The sequence below is a fragment of the Diabrotica virgifera genome, chromosome 2 (assembly GCF_917563875.1).
Source record: "Diabrotica virgifera virgifera chromosome 2, PGI_DIABVI_V3a".
Classification (NCBI taxonomy): Eukaryota; Metazoa; Arthropoda; class Insecta; order Coleoptera; family Chrysomelidae; genus Diabrotica; species Diabrotica virgifera.
In genome coordinates, this window is record NC_065444.1 from 107,503,990 (window position 1) to 107,519,854 (window position 15,865).

Here is a 15,865-nt window from a genome sequence, read left to right on the forward strand (position 1 = left end):
TAGGACCTTTCCATATATATATATAGAAAATAACACTCCGAACTTTAAAGGTCAGATTAATGCTATCAAAATTGGCGACATTATATCTCTAATTTTTCGAATTTAGATAACAAAATTACTAGTATTGATTCAATAGGCAAGAATAGAATTAGAATTAAATTTAAAGATTATCAATCAGCCAATTTTTTAATAAATCAAAAAACTTGCTCATTGTTTACAAACAACAATTTAGATGTTTACGTTCCGAAGTTTATACTCCATAGACAGGGTATAATTAGGGACATAGATATAGAATTTTCAGAAGAATATATCAAAAATAAAATTAAACAATACGATATGCACTGTAAGTTCGAAGTAGTTTCGGTTAGAAGAATAAATAGAAAGGTAGAGAAACATATCGAAGATAAAACAATAATAGACAAAGTTCCAACAAAATCATGTATTGTTAATTTTAAAGCACAAACTCTTCCTAAATATATCACAATTAATAAAGTGATCAAAGACGTTGAACCCTATGTTCAAAAAGTTCTATTATGTTTCTCTTGTCTTCGTTTTGGACACCTTGGATTTAATTGTAAAGCACGTCCCAGGTGCAACAAATGTCATGATTTCCATAATACAAAAGATTGTACAGTAAATGAATATACTCCAACTTGTTTCAGCTGTCAAGGTAATCATTTGACTACACACCTACGTTCATGTCCTGAATTTTCTAGACAGAAACAAATTAAGAATACGATGTCATCATTAAATCTAAATTTCTTTGATGCATGTAAACAAATTCCGAAAGTTTCATATGCCAATATTGCTTCCATAAATAGTAGTTCTTCCTTGCCAGCCAATTCTAATCCGAATGAGCTATCTTATCAAGTAATTCCAAATCAATCAGCTTCATCCGCAAAGAAATTCTCCTCACAAATGTTCTTCAGCAGTAATAACCCAGAAAAAATATATTTTAAGCGACACCGGCCAAGTTCTCCCAATACTTTGTAATCAGCTAGAAAAGAAATACTTTCTCAAGAAAATATTCCTAGACAAAAAGGTGGTATTTATAATACGTCTAAATATACAGAGCATACACATACAACAAACTTGAAAACACAAGGAGTACCATCACAATTAAATAATGTAATTTTAGAATTGGTTCTTAATATAATTAGTTCATTAAAACTCACTGAAAATTTAGACAAATCAAAAACAGAGATTATACAACAAATTAATAGATACTTAAGTACGGCAGCGATCTCACAAGAAGACTTACTATCTCAAACATCATGTCAGACACAACTAACCCTTTAAACTTTTTACAATGGAACTGTCGCTCAGCAGTTTCTAATAAACCAAATTTAGAAGCCTTACTTATTCAAAAAAATGTATATGTGGCCATGTTATCAGAAACATGGTTTAAACCAGAAACATTTTATAACTTCTCAGGATATAATTGCTTTAGGTCTGATCGCCCTGATGGGTACGGAGGCACAGCAATTTTAACTAAAAATAAAATAATTACAGAAGAGATAAATTTATTGGATAATTATAATTTTACTTATACTTGCATGGCTGTTAAAATTTCATGTATCAAGAAACCAATACATATAATATCCGTATATAAAGAACCAGGTATTAGAGTAACGGTTGAAGAATGGGTCAATTTTTTTCAAAGCATTCCTTCTCCATTCATCATTGGAGGGGACTTCAACGCTCACAACATGGCATGGGGTTGCGAAAATAATGATACTCACGGTAAAGTTTTATTAGAGGCGATAGAACAATGTAATCTATTATACTTAAATGATGGTTCTCCAACTCTTGCACTAACTTCCAGCCCATCAGCAATCGATATAACAATATGTACCCAGGACATTGTATCTAAATTAACTTGGTCTGTTATTCAAGATCCACATGGTTCTGATCATCTACCCTTGATCATAGCCTTGGAAAACTCAGAACAAGCAATACAACCTGGTGACAATACACACAAAAGATGGAATTTACATAAAGCAGATTGGAATTTGTATTCATCGAACTTTTATTCGGGAAAACAACCACAAACTTATGAAGAATTACCCAGGCAACCAAATGACGTCATATAACGTTGAGAAAACGTCAGTTTTTGGTTGAATATAACACGTGTTTGAACATTACGTCATATAGACGTCTTTTGTAGGTGATTTTAAAAACGTAAGATTAAGGACGTAAAAATTACGTTTAAAAAACGTTGTAATTTCAGAGAGCCTAAGACTGACGTCACAAAGTTGGGAGGAGCTTGCTTGTTTGTATTGACTCCAAACAATTTCGTTTCGGTATAGGTAACGCTAAATGTTCATAAGACATTTCTCATTTATTGTTTACGTGGTTTGTGTCTTGTGTGATAAAATAAGACTTTTCATTCAGATATTTAGTTGAAGAAACGTGTAAATTAAGAGATTTTTATGTGTTTTTGCTCAGTGAGTTAGTTTAATGCAGTAATTCTTCTTGACAACTATTTGAGGTTATGTTTATTTGTTTTTAATTAAGCGTTAAATTAAGATATTAAGTATGCTGGATAATTTGTTAATAAATTATTTATTAGTTCCATATATGTTGTTTCAGTTTTGACACAGCAAGTAGGTATATATAACTAGTGAAAATTCTATAATGTGAGGGCTGGTACAATCATGCAGAATCAATTATGCTTCTAGCCTAGCGCACAAGAGATCTTAAACAAGTGGTAGTACTTATATCTTCGACACATGGGACGTAGGCCTATAGGTTTCATGTTATGTACCTATCTTTTATACTATTTTGAAACATCTGAAAGAGGTCACTTTTTGAAAGTATTAAAGACGTGATTTTACCGACGTGAAAAAACGTAGATACGATTACGTTTTAAAATCGTCACAATTATGACGTCAAATCGATGAGACAAATACACGTGATTTTCAACGTTAGTACTACGTCATAGAAACACGTCAATTGGTCATTTTTATGACGTGTTATCTACGTTATAAAAACGTCGTTTGGTTGCCTGGGTAGTTACCGAAATAAACCGATGCGCAACCATTTCAATTCCAAAATCATACAACAATAACAAATATCCTACAAACAAGATACCAAAACCATGGTGGGATAATAACTGCGAATCAGCTGCAAATAACCGCAAAACAGCATATAGACATTATAAAACAAATCCTAATCTTCACAATCTAATTGAATACAAAAAATTAGATGCCTTAGCAAAGAAAACTTTTAAAATTAGAAAAAAACAAACTTGGATAAATTACTGCGAAAGCTTAAACTCCAACACTCCAATCAGCGACGTCTGGAAGAAAGTAAATCGCTACAAAAACCGAAAGCAGTCCAATCAACTTCCGATAAACACCGAAGCTGCATGGATAGAAGAGTTCCATTTCAAGATTTCACCTCCTTGGGTTCCAAGTCAGATAAATGAAGCTACAGTTACCGTACCCAGAGAAAACTTCAATCTAGAGAAACCATTTGAATTATGGGAATTAAATCATGGACTCAAGCAAAATAATAGTTCAACTCCAGGGATGGACTGTATATCATATTCTATGCTATATTTTCTACCTACAGAATATAAACTATTTTTACTACAAATTTTTAACACTATATGGCAAAACAAAAATTTAATTCCCAAAGCATGGAAGGACTATATTGTATTACCTATAAAAAAGCCAGGAAAGCCAGATAACAAAGTTGAATCTTCCAGACCTATATCTTTAAGTTCCTGTATACTAAAAACTCTAGAGAGATTAATCAAAAATCGGCTTGAATACTGGCTTGAGTCCGAAGATATCCTTCCCAAATCTCAGTACGGCTTCCGAAAATCCAGGTCTACACAAGATGCTCTCACTTCCCTAGTCTCTTCTTTACAGGTCAATTTTACAAATCAGGCGTCGACAGCTGCAGCATTTATAGATGTAACTTCAGCGTTTGATAACATAAATTTAGATATTCTTTATAAAAAATTAGTAGATCTTGGAATGCCACTTAAAATTTCAAATTTCATTGTATCCTTGTACAAGAATAGATGGACTTACTTAAAAATAAACGAGAACCTTTTACCACCAAGGTTAACGAGTATAGGTATACCACAGGGTAGTATTTTAAGTCCACTTCTCTTTTCATTGTACAATATAGATTTAGAACATATAGTACCTCCACACTCTAATATTTTACAATTTGCAGATGATGTTGTGTTGTACACCTCCCATTCTTCCCTAGACATTTGTAGACGTCAACTTGAATTTACATTAGATTGTGTAAAAAATGATTACCATTCTCTAGGCTTATCCATATCAACCACAAAGACTGAAATTTGTTTTTTCTCCAAAAAACGCCAAATTCCTCAAGGCACCTTCAAATTAGGTAGAATAGAATTTCCGATAAAAAATTGTGTTAAATATCTTGGGACGTATTTGGATCGTAAATTGTTATGGAAGGATCAAATTCATTCTATTATAAAGAAATCAGAAAATTCTATGAATATCCTTAGAGCTTTTTGTAGAACCGGTTGGGGAGCTGACCCGAATATTGCATTGCTATTCTATCGCTCAATGATTCGACCAATTTTCGACTATAGTTGTCATTTATATGGGTCTGCGTCAACAGGATATCTTAATAAAGTTGAAATCCAAAGGAATAAATGTTTGAGACTCTGTCTCGGTTACTTAAAATCTACTCCTATTACTATTATTGAGATTGAAGCTAAGGAACCACCACTTACTCTACGTAGACAGTTTTGTACAGATAAGTTTGTAGCTAGAGCTATCTCAAAAAACGTCAGCTACTTAAGGACTATTCGTAACTTGAATATATTAGATTTAAGCCATAAATATTGGTGTACTAAAAAAACCCCCATATACGTTGAAAGCTACAGGAAGTTGACAATGAATGAAAACCAAATGTACAAAAATAAAATACCTTTAATTTACACTAAACCTCCTGAAACTCTCTTTTCCAAGGTAATACAAACAAACTACATGGATTCAACCCTTCCAGGCAATATTATCAACAAAATAATTAAAGACAGGTGGCCTATGTTTCAATATATTTTTACTGACGCCTCCAAAATTCAAAATAAAACCGGATGTGCAATATATCACTGGAATTCTGAATACAAAGAATCATGCCGATTGCCTAATGAAGCTTCGCAATATATACTGCCGAATTATCAGCTTTATTACTTGCGTAATAATTATTAACTTAAAATAGCTTATATTAGCTATTAACTTAAAATTATTAACTTAAAATATATAGCCTCTGTTGGTATGGACAATTATATCATTTTCACCGATTGTAGAAGTATTGTGGACAAACTCACTTCTATCCAATCGACAAAAAATCTAAACCACATTGAGATAGAAATTAAGAGTCTATATTATGATTTTACTTCCTCGGGCAGTTCAATTATTATTTGTTGGGTGAAAGGACATTCTGGAATATTAGGAAATGAAGAAGTCGACAAATTAGCTAAATCTGCAGCTTTAACCAAACAAAACATAAACAACATACTCCTACCAGTAACCGATATAGATAATATCAGTAAAAACCATTGCAAACAAAATTGGCAACGTGTATATAACCAAAGTACAACGGGAATAAATTTTAGACATTTCCAGCCAGTAATTCCCAATGAGAGATGGTTTAAACAAGAATCAAATAGGCTATTTATAAAAACAATAAACAGAATGAGGTCAAATCACGCACTAACCCCAGCATACAAACACAGCATAGGTATCAGTGATAACCCATATTGCGCCTGTGGTGGAATGGGAGATCTACAGCACCTCATATTGGAGTGTGGACTGTACAGACAAAATATTAAAGTAATGTATGAAAAGTTAATTGATCTAAATTGTCCTTTACCTGTCAATTTAAACGAAATTCTTTTTCCAAAAAATAAGCAGACGTTACAATGTCTTTACGAATATGTAACGTCCTGTAAATTTAAATTTTAAATAGGCTTAGATAATAAAATTATAAAATTGTAAAAATATCACACAAAATTGAAAAATGTATCCATTAAGATAGTATAACACTCTGTAAATTTAGATAATAAGTAGGCTTAGATATTAACTTAAAATTGTTATTGTAATACCATACAAAAAAACACAAATAGTCTGGCTAATTGGCTCTGTCAAAGCCATTAATAAAAAAAAAAAAGTATTTCCATCTCAAGATACTGGTGATAATTGTGCATTATTGGTTTTATTTTGTTTGTGTTTTTTTGCTCAAAAGCAATTACCAGGGAATTTAATTAAATTCAAGGTCAGTCCAGCTTATATTTTCTACCAGTGGCGTGCCTACATTAGTTTGCCGACAATTAATAATAAGATTTGAATGTTTTTATTGGTTTAGTTAAATTTTATGAATATGAATGGATCTTATAATGTGTGCTCATTGGAGCTTGGTGAAGACGAGAAACAATCCATAGCTTGTGATAGTTGTCGTGTACGTACACATCTTCAGGAGAGTTGCTCTGGATTAACTGCAACAGAAGCCAGAGCAGTGACCCTGCAAAAAAGATTACTCATGCATTTCTGTGAACAGTGTCGTTCTGCATTCAAGAGTGTACATATCATGGTTAGGAAGATAACTGCTTTAGAGGATGAAATTAGATCATTAAAAGAAAAGGTGCAAAAGTTAAAGAAAACGCCGACAGCCATTTCCACTGAAACTATTTTGTATGAGTCAAATCAAAGAATTATAAGGTCACAAAATCTGATGGTATTCAACGTGCCAGAATCTGATTCTCAGAATCTTAATAACCGTATACTACATGATAAGTCAGAAGTCAATAAGTTATTTTCTAAGTTAGAGATCAATATTGGAGTCGGTAAATAAAGTAATAGGTACCTACGTGTTGGTAAAAGGTTGGAGAATAGTGCAAAAGGGAGACCACTGAAGGTAATTTGTAATAGTCCTGATATAGTGAAGACTGCTTTGAAATCTGGAAATAAGCTGCGGAACTCTAATATAAGAATAGCTAATGATCTCACAAAGATGCAACAAGATGCATATATGGCTGCCAAAAAGAATTAAGAAGAAAGAAAATCTGCGGGTGAAGAAAACTTAATTATTAGGTATAGAAATGGGGTTCCTGTAGTGTTGGAAGTTAAACCAAAAAACTAGTTTCTCTCCCATTAATGGTGTATTATCAAAATGTTGGTGGCCTACGTTGCAAAATGTTAGATGTTATTAAAAACATTTCATGCTGTTCCTATGACATTATTATTATGGTCGAGAGCAATCTGGATGCTAGCATTGCTGATGGTGAGGTTAATTGTAAGGGATTCAGTATCTACAGGTGTGATCGCAACCAAATGACTAGTGCAAAGCAGAGTGGTGGTGGAGTAATAATCTTTATTAATAACAGAATTCAGTCTAAGCGTATTTCAGTTGATGAAGTTCGGGTTGAACAATTATACATATTGTGCCAGTGCGATAACACAGAGTTTGTGATTGGTGGTGTTTACATTCCCCCACAGTCTCCACGTGAAATTTACTCTAGGCATTGTCAAACTGCTGAGAGCTTAGTTTTGCAGTACTCATCTTATAGTATGTTCGTATTTGGTGATTACAACTTGCCTAATGCAGTATGGGATAATGATGAGTATGGTGTGTTGGTGAATTGTCCTGGTGGAGATCCTGCGGTGGATGTAGCACAAGCTTTTGGTTATTTGAAATTCTTCCAAAATAACAATGTCCCTAACAATCGTAATGTATTTTCAGATTTAGTTTTTTCTAACGTTAGGGAACTGAATGTCATCAAAGCGGGAGATCCACTTGTTGATCCAAGTTTACACCATGTAGGGTATGAATGTTCCATAGCTCTCAACTTACAACTAAAACTACAAAATTGATTTATGAAGATTTTTTTTATGATTTTAGGAACGGTAATTATTTTGAACTGAATAACTTACTTTCATTCATTAATTGGGATGGGTGTTTGGACAATAACGTTGGTGATGCAACAAGTCTCTTCTATGATATTCTTTTAACAGGGATTTCTCTCTTTCTTCCTCTGAAAAAATATAGAACATCTACCTTTCCTAAATGGTTCTCCTCAGACCTAAGAAAATTAACTAGGGGAAAAAAGGTATGCGAACCTTCTATATCTTAAAAATCATTCTGACACTGAGTATATGAGGTTTTCACGTCTTCGAGCTGAATGTAAACGTTTATCTGAAATATGTTTTAACAACTATATTAGAGGGATTGAGTTAGACCTAATTAATAATCCTAAATCCTTTTGGAAGTATGTTAATGACAAAAGGTCAGGTCATCATTTACCTAATTCCTTATTTTACCAGGAACATACAGCTTGTAATGGTCTAGATATAGCCAAGTTGTTTATGAATTTCTTTCAGACAGTGTACATACCTAACAACAATCACTCTCAATTGCCTACAATTTCCGTAATTAAAAACTCAAATGTAAGCATTCATACACATCCTATTTCTGTTTCCGATATTTTTAATTGTATTAGCTCGATTCCCAATAAGCTCACTACTGGTCCAGATGGCGTCCCAAATTTCCTGCTGAAAAAGTGTGTTTGTACGATTGTTGTGCCATTATTTTTATTATTTAATAAATCATTGGAAACTTCGACGTTTCCGATGGCCTGGAAGGAAAGTTATATTGTACCTGTATTTAAGAGTGGTCTGAAGGATAATGTTGAAAATTACCGTGGTATCTGCATCCAATCTGCTATTTACTGTCTGAGTCACAACATGGCTTTTGCAAAAATAAGTTCACTGCCACAAATTTGGTATGCTATCAGTTTGACCTTCTTACTCAGATCGAGGATCGTAAGCAAATCGATGCAATATACACAGATTTCTCTAAGGCCTTTGATCGTGTGGATCATCAAGTTCTTTTGTGTAAGTTGGTCTTGTTTGGTTTTTATGCTGGATTTGTGGAGTGGATAAAAAATTACTTAACGGGTCGCAGTCAAAGGGTGAAGATTGGTAGTCATCTCTCCGATGAAATAAAAGTAAGTTCTGGAGTTCCTCAGGGTGGTCATACTTCACCTCTCCTTTTTAACATCTTTGTGAATGATATAATTGACTGTTTTCGTAATAGTAAGTGTCTAATGTTTGCTGCATCACTTAGCTTCCATTCGTCGTGGTAGTCAGACGTGCGTAGGAAAGAAGCTTGTTTTATAAAACCGGTGTCTATAAATTAGATATTTAAATAAATATTTTGTGAACTTTAAAAGTAAATTAATTACACCAAATAAAAAAGCGAAATCGGAATAAAAACATTAAAAAGTTATGAGTGCAGTTAGCGGGGGCGACGCCCCCGATAAAAATGTTTTAGAAACCCAAATGGATACAGAACATGCAACATCTTCAAAGGAGGAGCTATTAGGATTCCAAAATCTTGTTCCAGTTACACAGATAAGTACCACAAAACTTGTTAATAATAAACCCATTATCGATAATGACTTTGCTAATGTACACACTTCAATAACAAATAACATTAACAAAGAAGTAGGAACAAAAAGGGAGGAATTTCTTTACCGACAAAACGACCTAGGACCTTTTTACGCGTATTTAGAAAATAATTCACCCGATTTTAAAGGCAGATTAAACGCGTTAAGGATAGGTGACATTATTATCACAAATTTTAAAGAAATTGATGAAAAAATTGTAAGCATTGACGCAGTAGGAAGAAATAAAATACGTATAAAATTTAAAGATTATAAATCGGCTAACTATATCATATCAAAAAAAAATGAAGCAATATTTATAAAAAATAATCTAGACATATACATTCCTAAGTTTCTCTTAGTTAGACAGGGCGTAATAAAAGATATTTCCACAGAATTTTCAGTAGAGTATGTTAAAAACAGAATAAAAATGTACGATTTACACTGTAAATTTGAAGTCCTTCAAGTCACAAGATTAAATCGAAGACAAGTAGATGAAAACGGTACTCAATACATTCCAACAAAAACATGCGTAGTTAGTTTTAAGTCACAAGTGCTACCAAAATATATAACAATCAACAAGGTACTAAAGGAAGTCGAACCATACAAACAAAAGGTGCTATTATGCTTTAATTGTCTTCGATTTGGACATACAGGTGGGCAGTGTAAGAGCAAGGCTAGGTGCGATAAATGTCAAGAATCCCACAACTCAAAAGATTGTAAAAAGACCGATCTCACTCCAAAATGTTTTAACTGTTCGGGGGATCATTTTACTACAAATTTAAGCGCGTGTCAAGAATTTCAGCGTCAAAAACTTATTAAAGACGCTATGTCTTCCAATAATATTAGTTATCAAGACGCAAACAAACAGTTCCCCAGAAACTCCTATGCAAAAGTAACATCCATAAATACGGAACAAACTACAAACCTCTCCTGCCTCAAAACTTTCCCTCCATTAAATCCCAATAATTATACACCCACCCAATTCCCATCAAATCCAATTAACAAAATGTCAACTAATAATATATTCTACAATAATAATTCAAATAATACAAATTCTCGAACATTCAAAAGACAGAGACCAAATAGTCCAGATCCAACATTAATTTTGCATAATGAAATTATATCTTCCCCTAGATCTCAATTACCTACGGGAGGAATATTAGACAGCATTAACTATAAGGGAAATATTAATAATAATCCAGTTGCATCTCCTTCAGACTTGAGCATGATAAATTCAATATTAGAATTAGTTATAGAAATTGTCTCAAAAGTTTTAGTAACAAAAAGTATAAACATAAATAAGGAAGAACTCGAAAACTTAGTCAAATTAACTATAAATGGAAACACGTCATCACATTCTCAGACCTCAACCATGCAATAAATATCCTTCAATGGAACTGCCGTTCGGCAGTTTCTAATAAAAATAACTTAGAATATCTACTAGATAGGGGCAACTACTCCGTTGCACTTCTATCGGAAACATGGTTTAAAGCAGAAAAATACTATAATTTTAAAGGCTTCAACAATATTCGCTGTGACCGGGACGACGGGTACGGCGGCTCTGCCATTTTATTAAAATCAGACTTAATATACCAAGAAGTCTCAATTCCAACTACAATCAACTTTGAGCATACTTGTATCTCGGTAAATTTTCCATATATACATAAAAAAATTTACTTTGTTTCAGTATACCTTAAACCGAGAACTAGAATATCATTACAACAGTGGATTAACTTTTTGGAACAAATTCCAAAACCATTCATAATTGGGGGCGACTTTAACGCACATAGTTTGGCATGGAACGATGGATATGACGATATCTATGGCAAGATTCTTTTGGAAGCTATCGAACAATGCAACCTAGTAATTATAAACGACGGATCACCTACATTAGCAAACAATAAGAAGTCAGCTGTAGACTTGACCCTCTGTACACAGGATCTGACACAACTAATTACGTGGTGTACTTTAGAAGAACCTTATGGCTCTAATCACTTACCAATACACATACAATTTGGAAGGAATATCCCACCTGCGCAAATTAAACAGACAAAACATAATATATGGAGACTCAAGGCTGCTAATTGGGATGTATACACCGCTACCCTTGAAGCAACAGAACCAAAATCATCACTAATGGGCATTATCGACAATATTAACAAAGCTGCCGACAAAGCAATTCCGTTACGAAAATCAAACGCACAAAATAGAAATCATTGCTCAAAGGACTGGTGGAACGAAACCTGTAACATAGCTGCTAAAGCAAGAAAACAAGCTTTCTTAACCTACACACAGGCTCCAAATCTTAATAATCTAACAGAATATAAAAGACTTGATGCAGTAGCTAAAAAAACTTTTAAAGAAACTAAGAAAAAAAGTTGGATAAATTACTGCCAAAATCTAAATCAAAATACACCAATTAAAGAAGTGTGGAACAAAGTAAACCGATATAAAAACCGAAAACAAGCGAATAAACCCCTAATGGACCCCAAAGAAGACTGGATAAGCGAATTCCACACAAAAATCTCACCTCCATGGGTCGAAAACAACATTACTCAACAAATAGCTACTGTAAATAGGAACACTTCTTTCTTACAATCGTTATTTCAATTATGGGAACTCGATCATTGCATTAAATCAACAAATAATAAATCTCCCGGGGCGGATAACATTTCATATAATATGTTGCATAAAATGCCCTTAGACCATAAGAAAGCCCTGTTGGAATTGTTCAATTCGATTTGGATAAACAGGATTCCTTTTCCACCGATGTGGAAAGAATACATCATAGTACCTATCAAAAAACCTGGAAAACAGAATGGAAATGCAGATTCATATAGACCCATAGCTTTATCATCGTGTATATTTAAAACCATGGAAAGAATGATAAAGAACAGGCTTGAATATTGGCTAGAAAATGAAAAAATATTACCTGACTCACAATATGCTTTTAGAAAGGGAAGATCTTCCTTGGAACCCCTAACGATACTAGTAAATGACATCTATCTAGGATTCACACACAAATACAGCACTTTGGCCACATTTTTGGATATAACTTCAGCATATGATAATGTTCAAATAAATATACTAGAAGAGAAGCTCATCAATATTGGTCTACCAACCTCCTTTGCCAACTTCATAAAATCAGCTTACTCTAATCGATCAGTTTCCTTAAAGATAAATAAAGAAATTTCGGAATCAAGAATATGTAGATCTGGATTACCACAAGGTAGTATCCTGAGCCCAATCCTCTACAGCCTGTACACAATGGATATAGAAAATGTTATATCACAAAAGTCTAAAATCATTCAATACGCTGATGATGTTGTTATTTACACCAGTAGCAAATCAGAGGACAAATGTATAGAAAATATCAACACTGAATTTATAAAAATCCAAAAATACCTAGACAACATGGGACTTTCCATATAACAATAGGAAAATATAAACTGTATTAGTAACTCTGTAAAATATCTTGGTCTGCATCTAGATAGAAAACTATTATGGAAGGACTGTATCCACCAAATTATCAAAAAAACAAGTAATTCTATAAATATCCTAAGAGCGTTTTGTAGAGCAAAGTGGGGAGCAGACCCAAATACGGCTTTACTATTCTACAAAACAATGGTACGATCAATAATGGATTATGGAAGTCAACTCTATGGAACAGCAGCAGATACACATCTAAATAAAATCGAGATACAACAAAATAAATGCTTAAGAGTTTGCCTGGGATATCTTAAGTCAACGCCCATAAACATTATACAAGCTGAAGCCGTGGAACCTCCTCTTAAACTAAGAAGACAACTATTGAGCAGAAAATTCATGATCAAAACCATTTCAAAAAAAACTTCTTACCTCAATAGTGTACAGTCACTAACAGTTCAAGTTTTGACCCATAGATATTGGCACTTCAAGAAAACCCCCCTCATAGTAGAATCTTTCTCAGAAATAGCTGACATTACAGATATACTCTATTCCAACCAACTCCCTCCAGTTTTAATTTACTCACCTGAACAAATTTTTTCACGTGAAATTAGAACCTACTATTTTGAAAGTGAAGAAGTAGCAAGTATCAATCAAACAAAGTTCAACGAAACAAAAAACAAATACTGGCCAAACTATGATTCTATATTCACTGATGGATCAAAGTCAAAAGAATATACCAGTTGTGCCTTCTACCATTTTGAGGAAAATACTGACAAAAAATTTATTTTACCAAAGGAAGCTTCCATATACACTGCAGAACTAACAGCAATAGTGCAAGCTATGAAATACGTACTCGGCTCTAACCACGACAAATTTATAATATGTACGGACAGCAAAAGTGCAGTAGATAAACTTAAAAATGTTAAAATAAATAGATCAGTTAATCATATTGAAGCAAAAATCCTGTATTTACATAATGAGATACACATCAAGAATAAAGTCGTCATATATCTATGGGTAAAGGGACACGCAGGCATAACAGGTAATGAAATGGTGGATGCCTTAGCAAAAACAGCTCCAACATCAGGAGAAGAACTAAATCTTAAACTACCCCCGTCCGATTTATTCTTAAATCAAAGGAACAAAATAAATGAGATGTGGCAAAACCTATACAGTGCATCAACAACTGGAACAAACTTTTGTAAACACCAGCCAAGGATCCCCAGAAAACCATGGTTTCACAATATACCAAACAGAAACTTTGTCGCCACAATAAATCGAATACGTGCAAACCATGCACTAACACCTTATTATAAACACAAAATAAAAATTACAGACGATCCACTGTGTAGTTGTGGTAAAATGGGTACATTGGTACATGTTTTACTTGAATGTCCAATAAATATTGTAAACATTAATAATCTATATAAAAACTTAATTCACTACAAGATAAACCTTCCAATAGACCTAAATTGTATTATTTTTTCAGGAAATAATAATATACTTTATGTACTTCATCAACACATCATAAACTGTAAACTAAAATTGTAAAATTACTAACCAATTTTGTAAGCAATTCTGCAAAACAAACTAAATGTAAAGCATTAAAGGAAAAAAAAAAGGTGAATACAAAAAAAAAAAAAATAATAAAAAAAATAAACCAAGTAAAAAAAAAATTAACCAAATAAAAAAAAACAAAAAAAAAACAAAAAAAAACAAAAAAAAAACAAAAAAAAAACAAAAAAAAAAACAAAAAAAAAAGAAAACAAAAAAAAAATAAAAACACACACAAAGAGGGCTAAAACCTCCGCGGCGTTGAACCGGGTTGATGCTCTAGCGCGGAAGGAAAAAAAAAATTAAACACCTTACACTTTACTAATGCTACATATTACTAACAAAACAAATGAATACATCATGCTCAAGTTTGATACTATGAAACAATTTACACAAACTATTTATACAATCTAACATAGTCTGGCTAATTGGTCCTCACCAAAGCCATAAATTCCACGAAAAAAAAAAAAAAATGTTTGCTGATGATTTAAAATTCTGGAGAGTTATAGAAACGATTAGAGACCAAGATTTGCTACAGGAGGATTTAGACTATCTACATGCCTGGTGTGTTCAAAATAGACTTAATTTAAATACCAATAAGTGCTCTTTCATAAGTTTTACACATAAGGTTGGGAGACTTAGGTGTCATTATGTATGAAAAACTTTCTTTTGTAGAACACATTAATACTATTTCTGTAAAGGCATCTAAGCTTCTAGGTTTTGTTATGAGAAATTGTAAGTGTTTTTCTGTGGTAGCAACGAGATTGGTTTATTGCTCAATTGTTAGATCCTTGTTGGAGTACTGTTCGGTAGTTTGGTCCCCTTACTATCAAAACCATATCGATACGGTCGAGAGGATCCAACATAAATTTTTACGTTACTGCGCATTCAAATCTTATCTGACTATAGTTAACCATGATTACTCAACTGTAGAGTCCCATCTCTCTCTACTTCCTCTCAGATTACGTCGTGACATCTCTGGTGCGGTCTTTCTGCATAAGTTGATTAACGCACAAATTGATTGTCCAAGTCTCTTGCGCCTAATTGATTTTAATGTTCCCAATCGAGCCCTTCGCTATCATAAAACATTCAATGTCTCTTACCACAGAACATCCTATGGTTTTCATAGCACAGTCGATAGGTATATGGGATTATTGAATATTAGTAATGTCGATGTTTTCAATATTTCATTGGATCAACTGAAGAGATCTCTGGCTTTATGATGTTCATTGTTGCAAAAATGTCTGTTTCATTATTGTTAATACGTCTTGTTAAATTTAGTGTTATATGTTAGATATATTTGTCACATCTTATATTTTAGGTATATTGTGATTGTATTATTGCATTGTATCTTCTTATGTGTACTACTTTTTTGTGTTGATGCTAGTTATTATTATTATTTACTTTATAATTATACTTTTAATGGGGTTTTCCCGTATG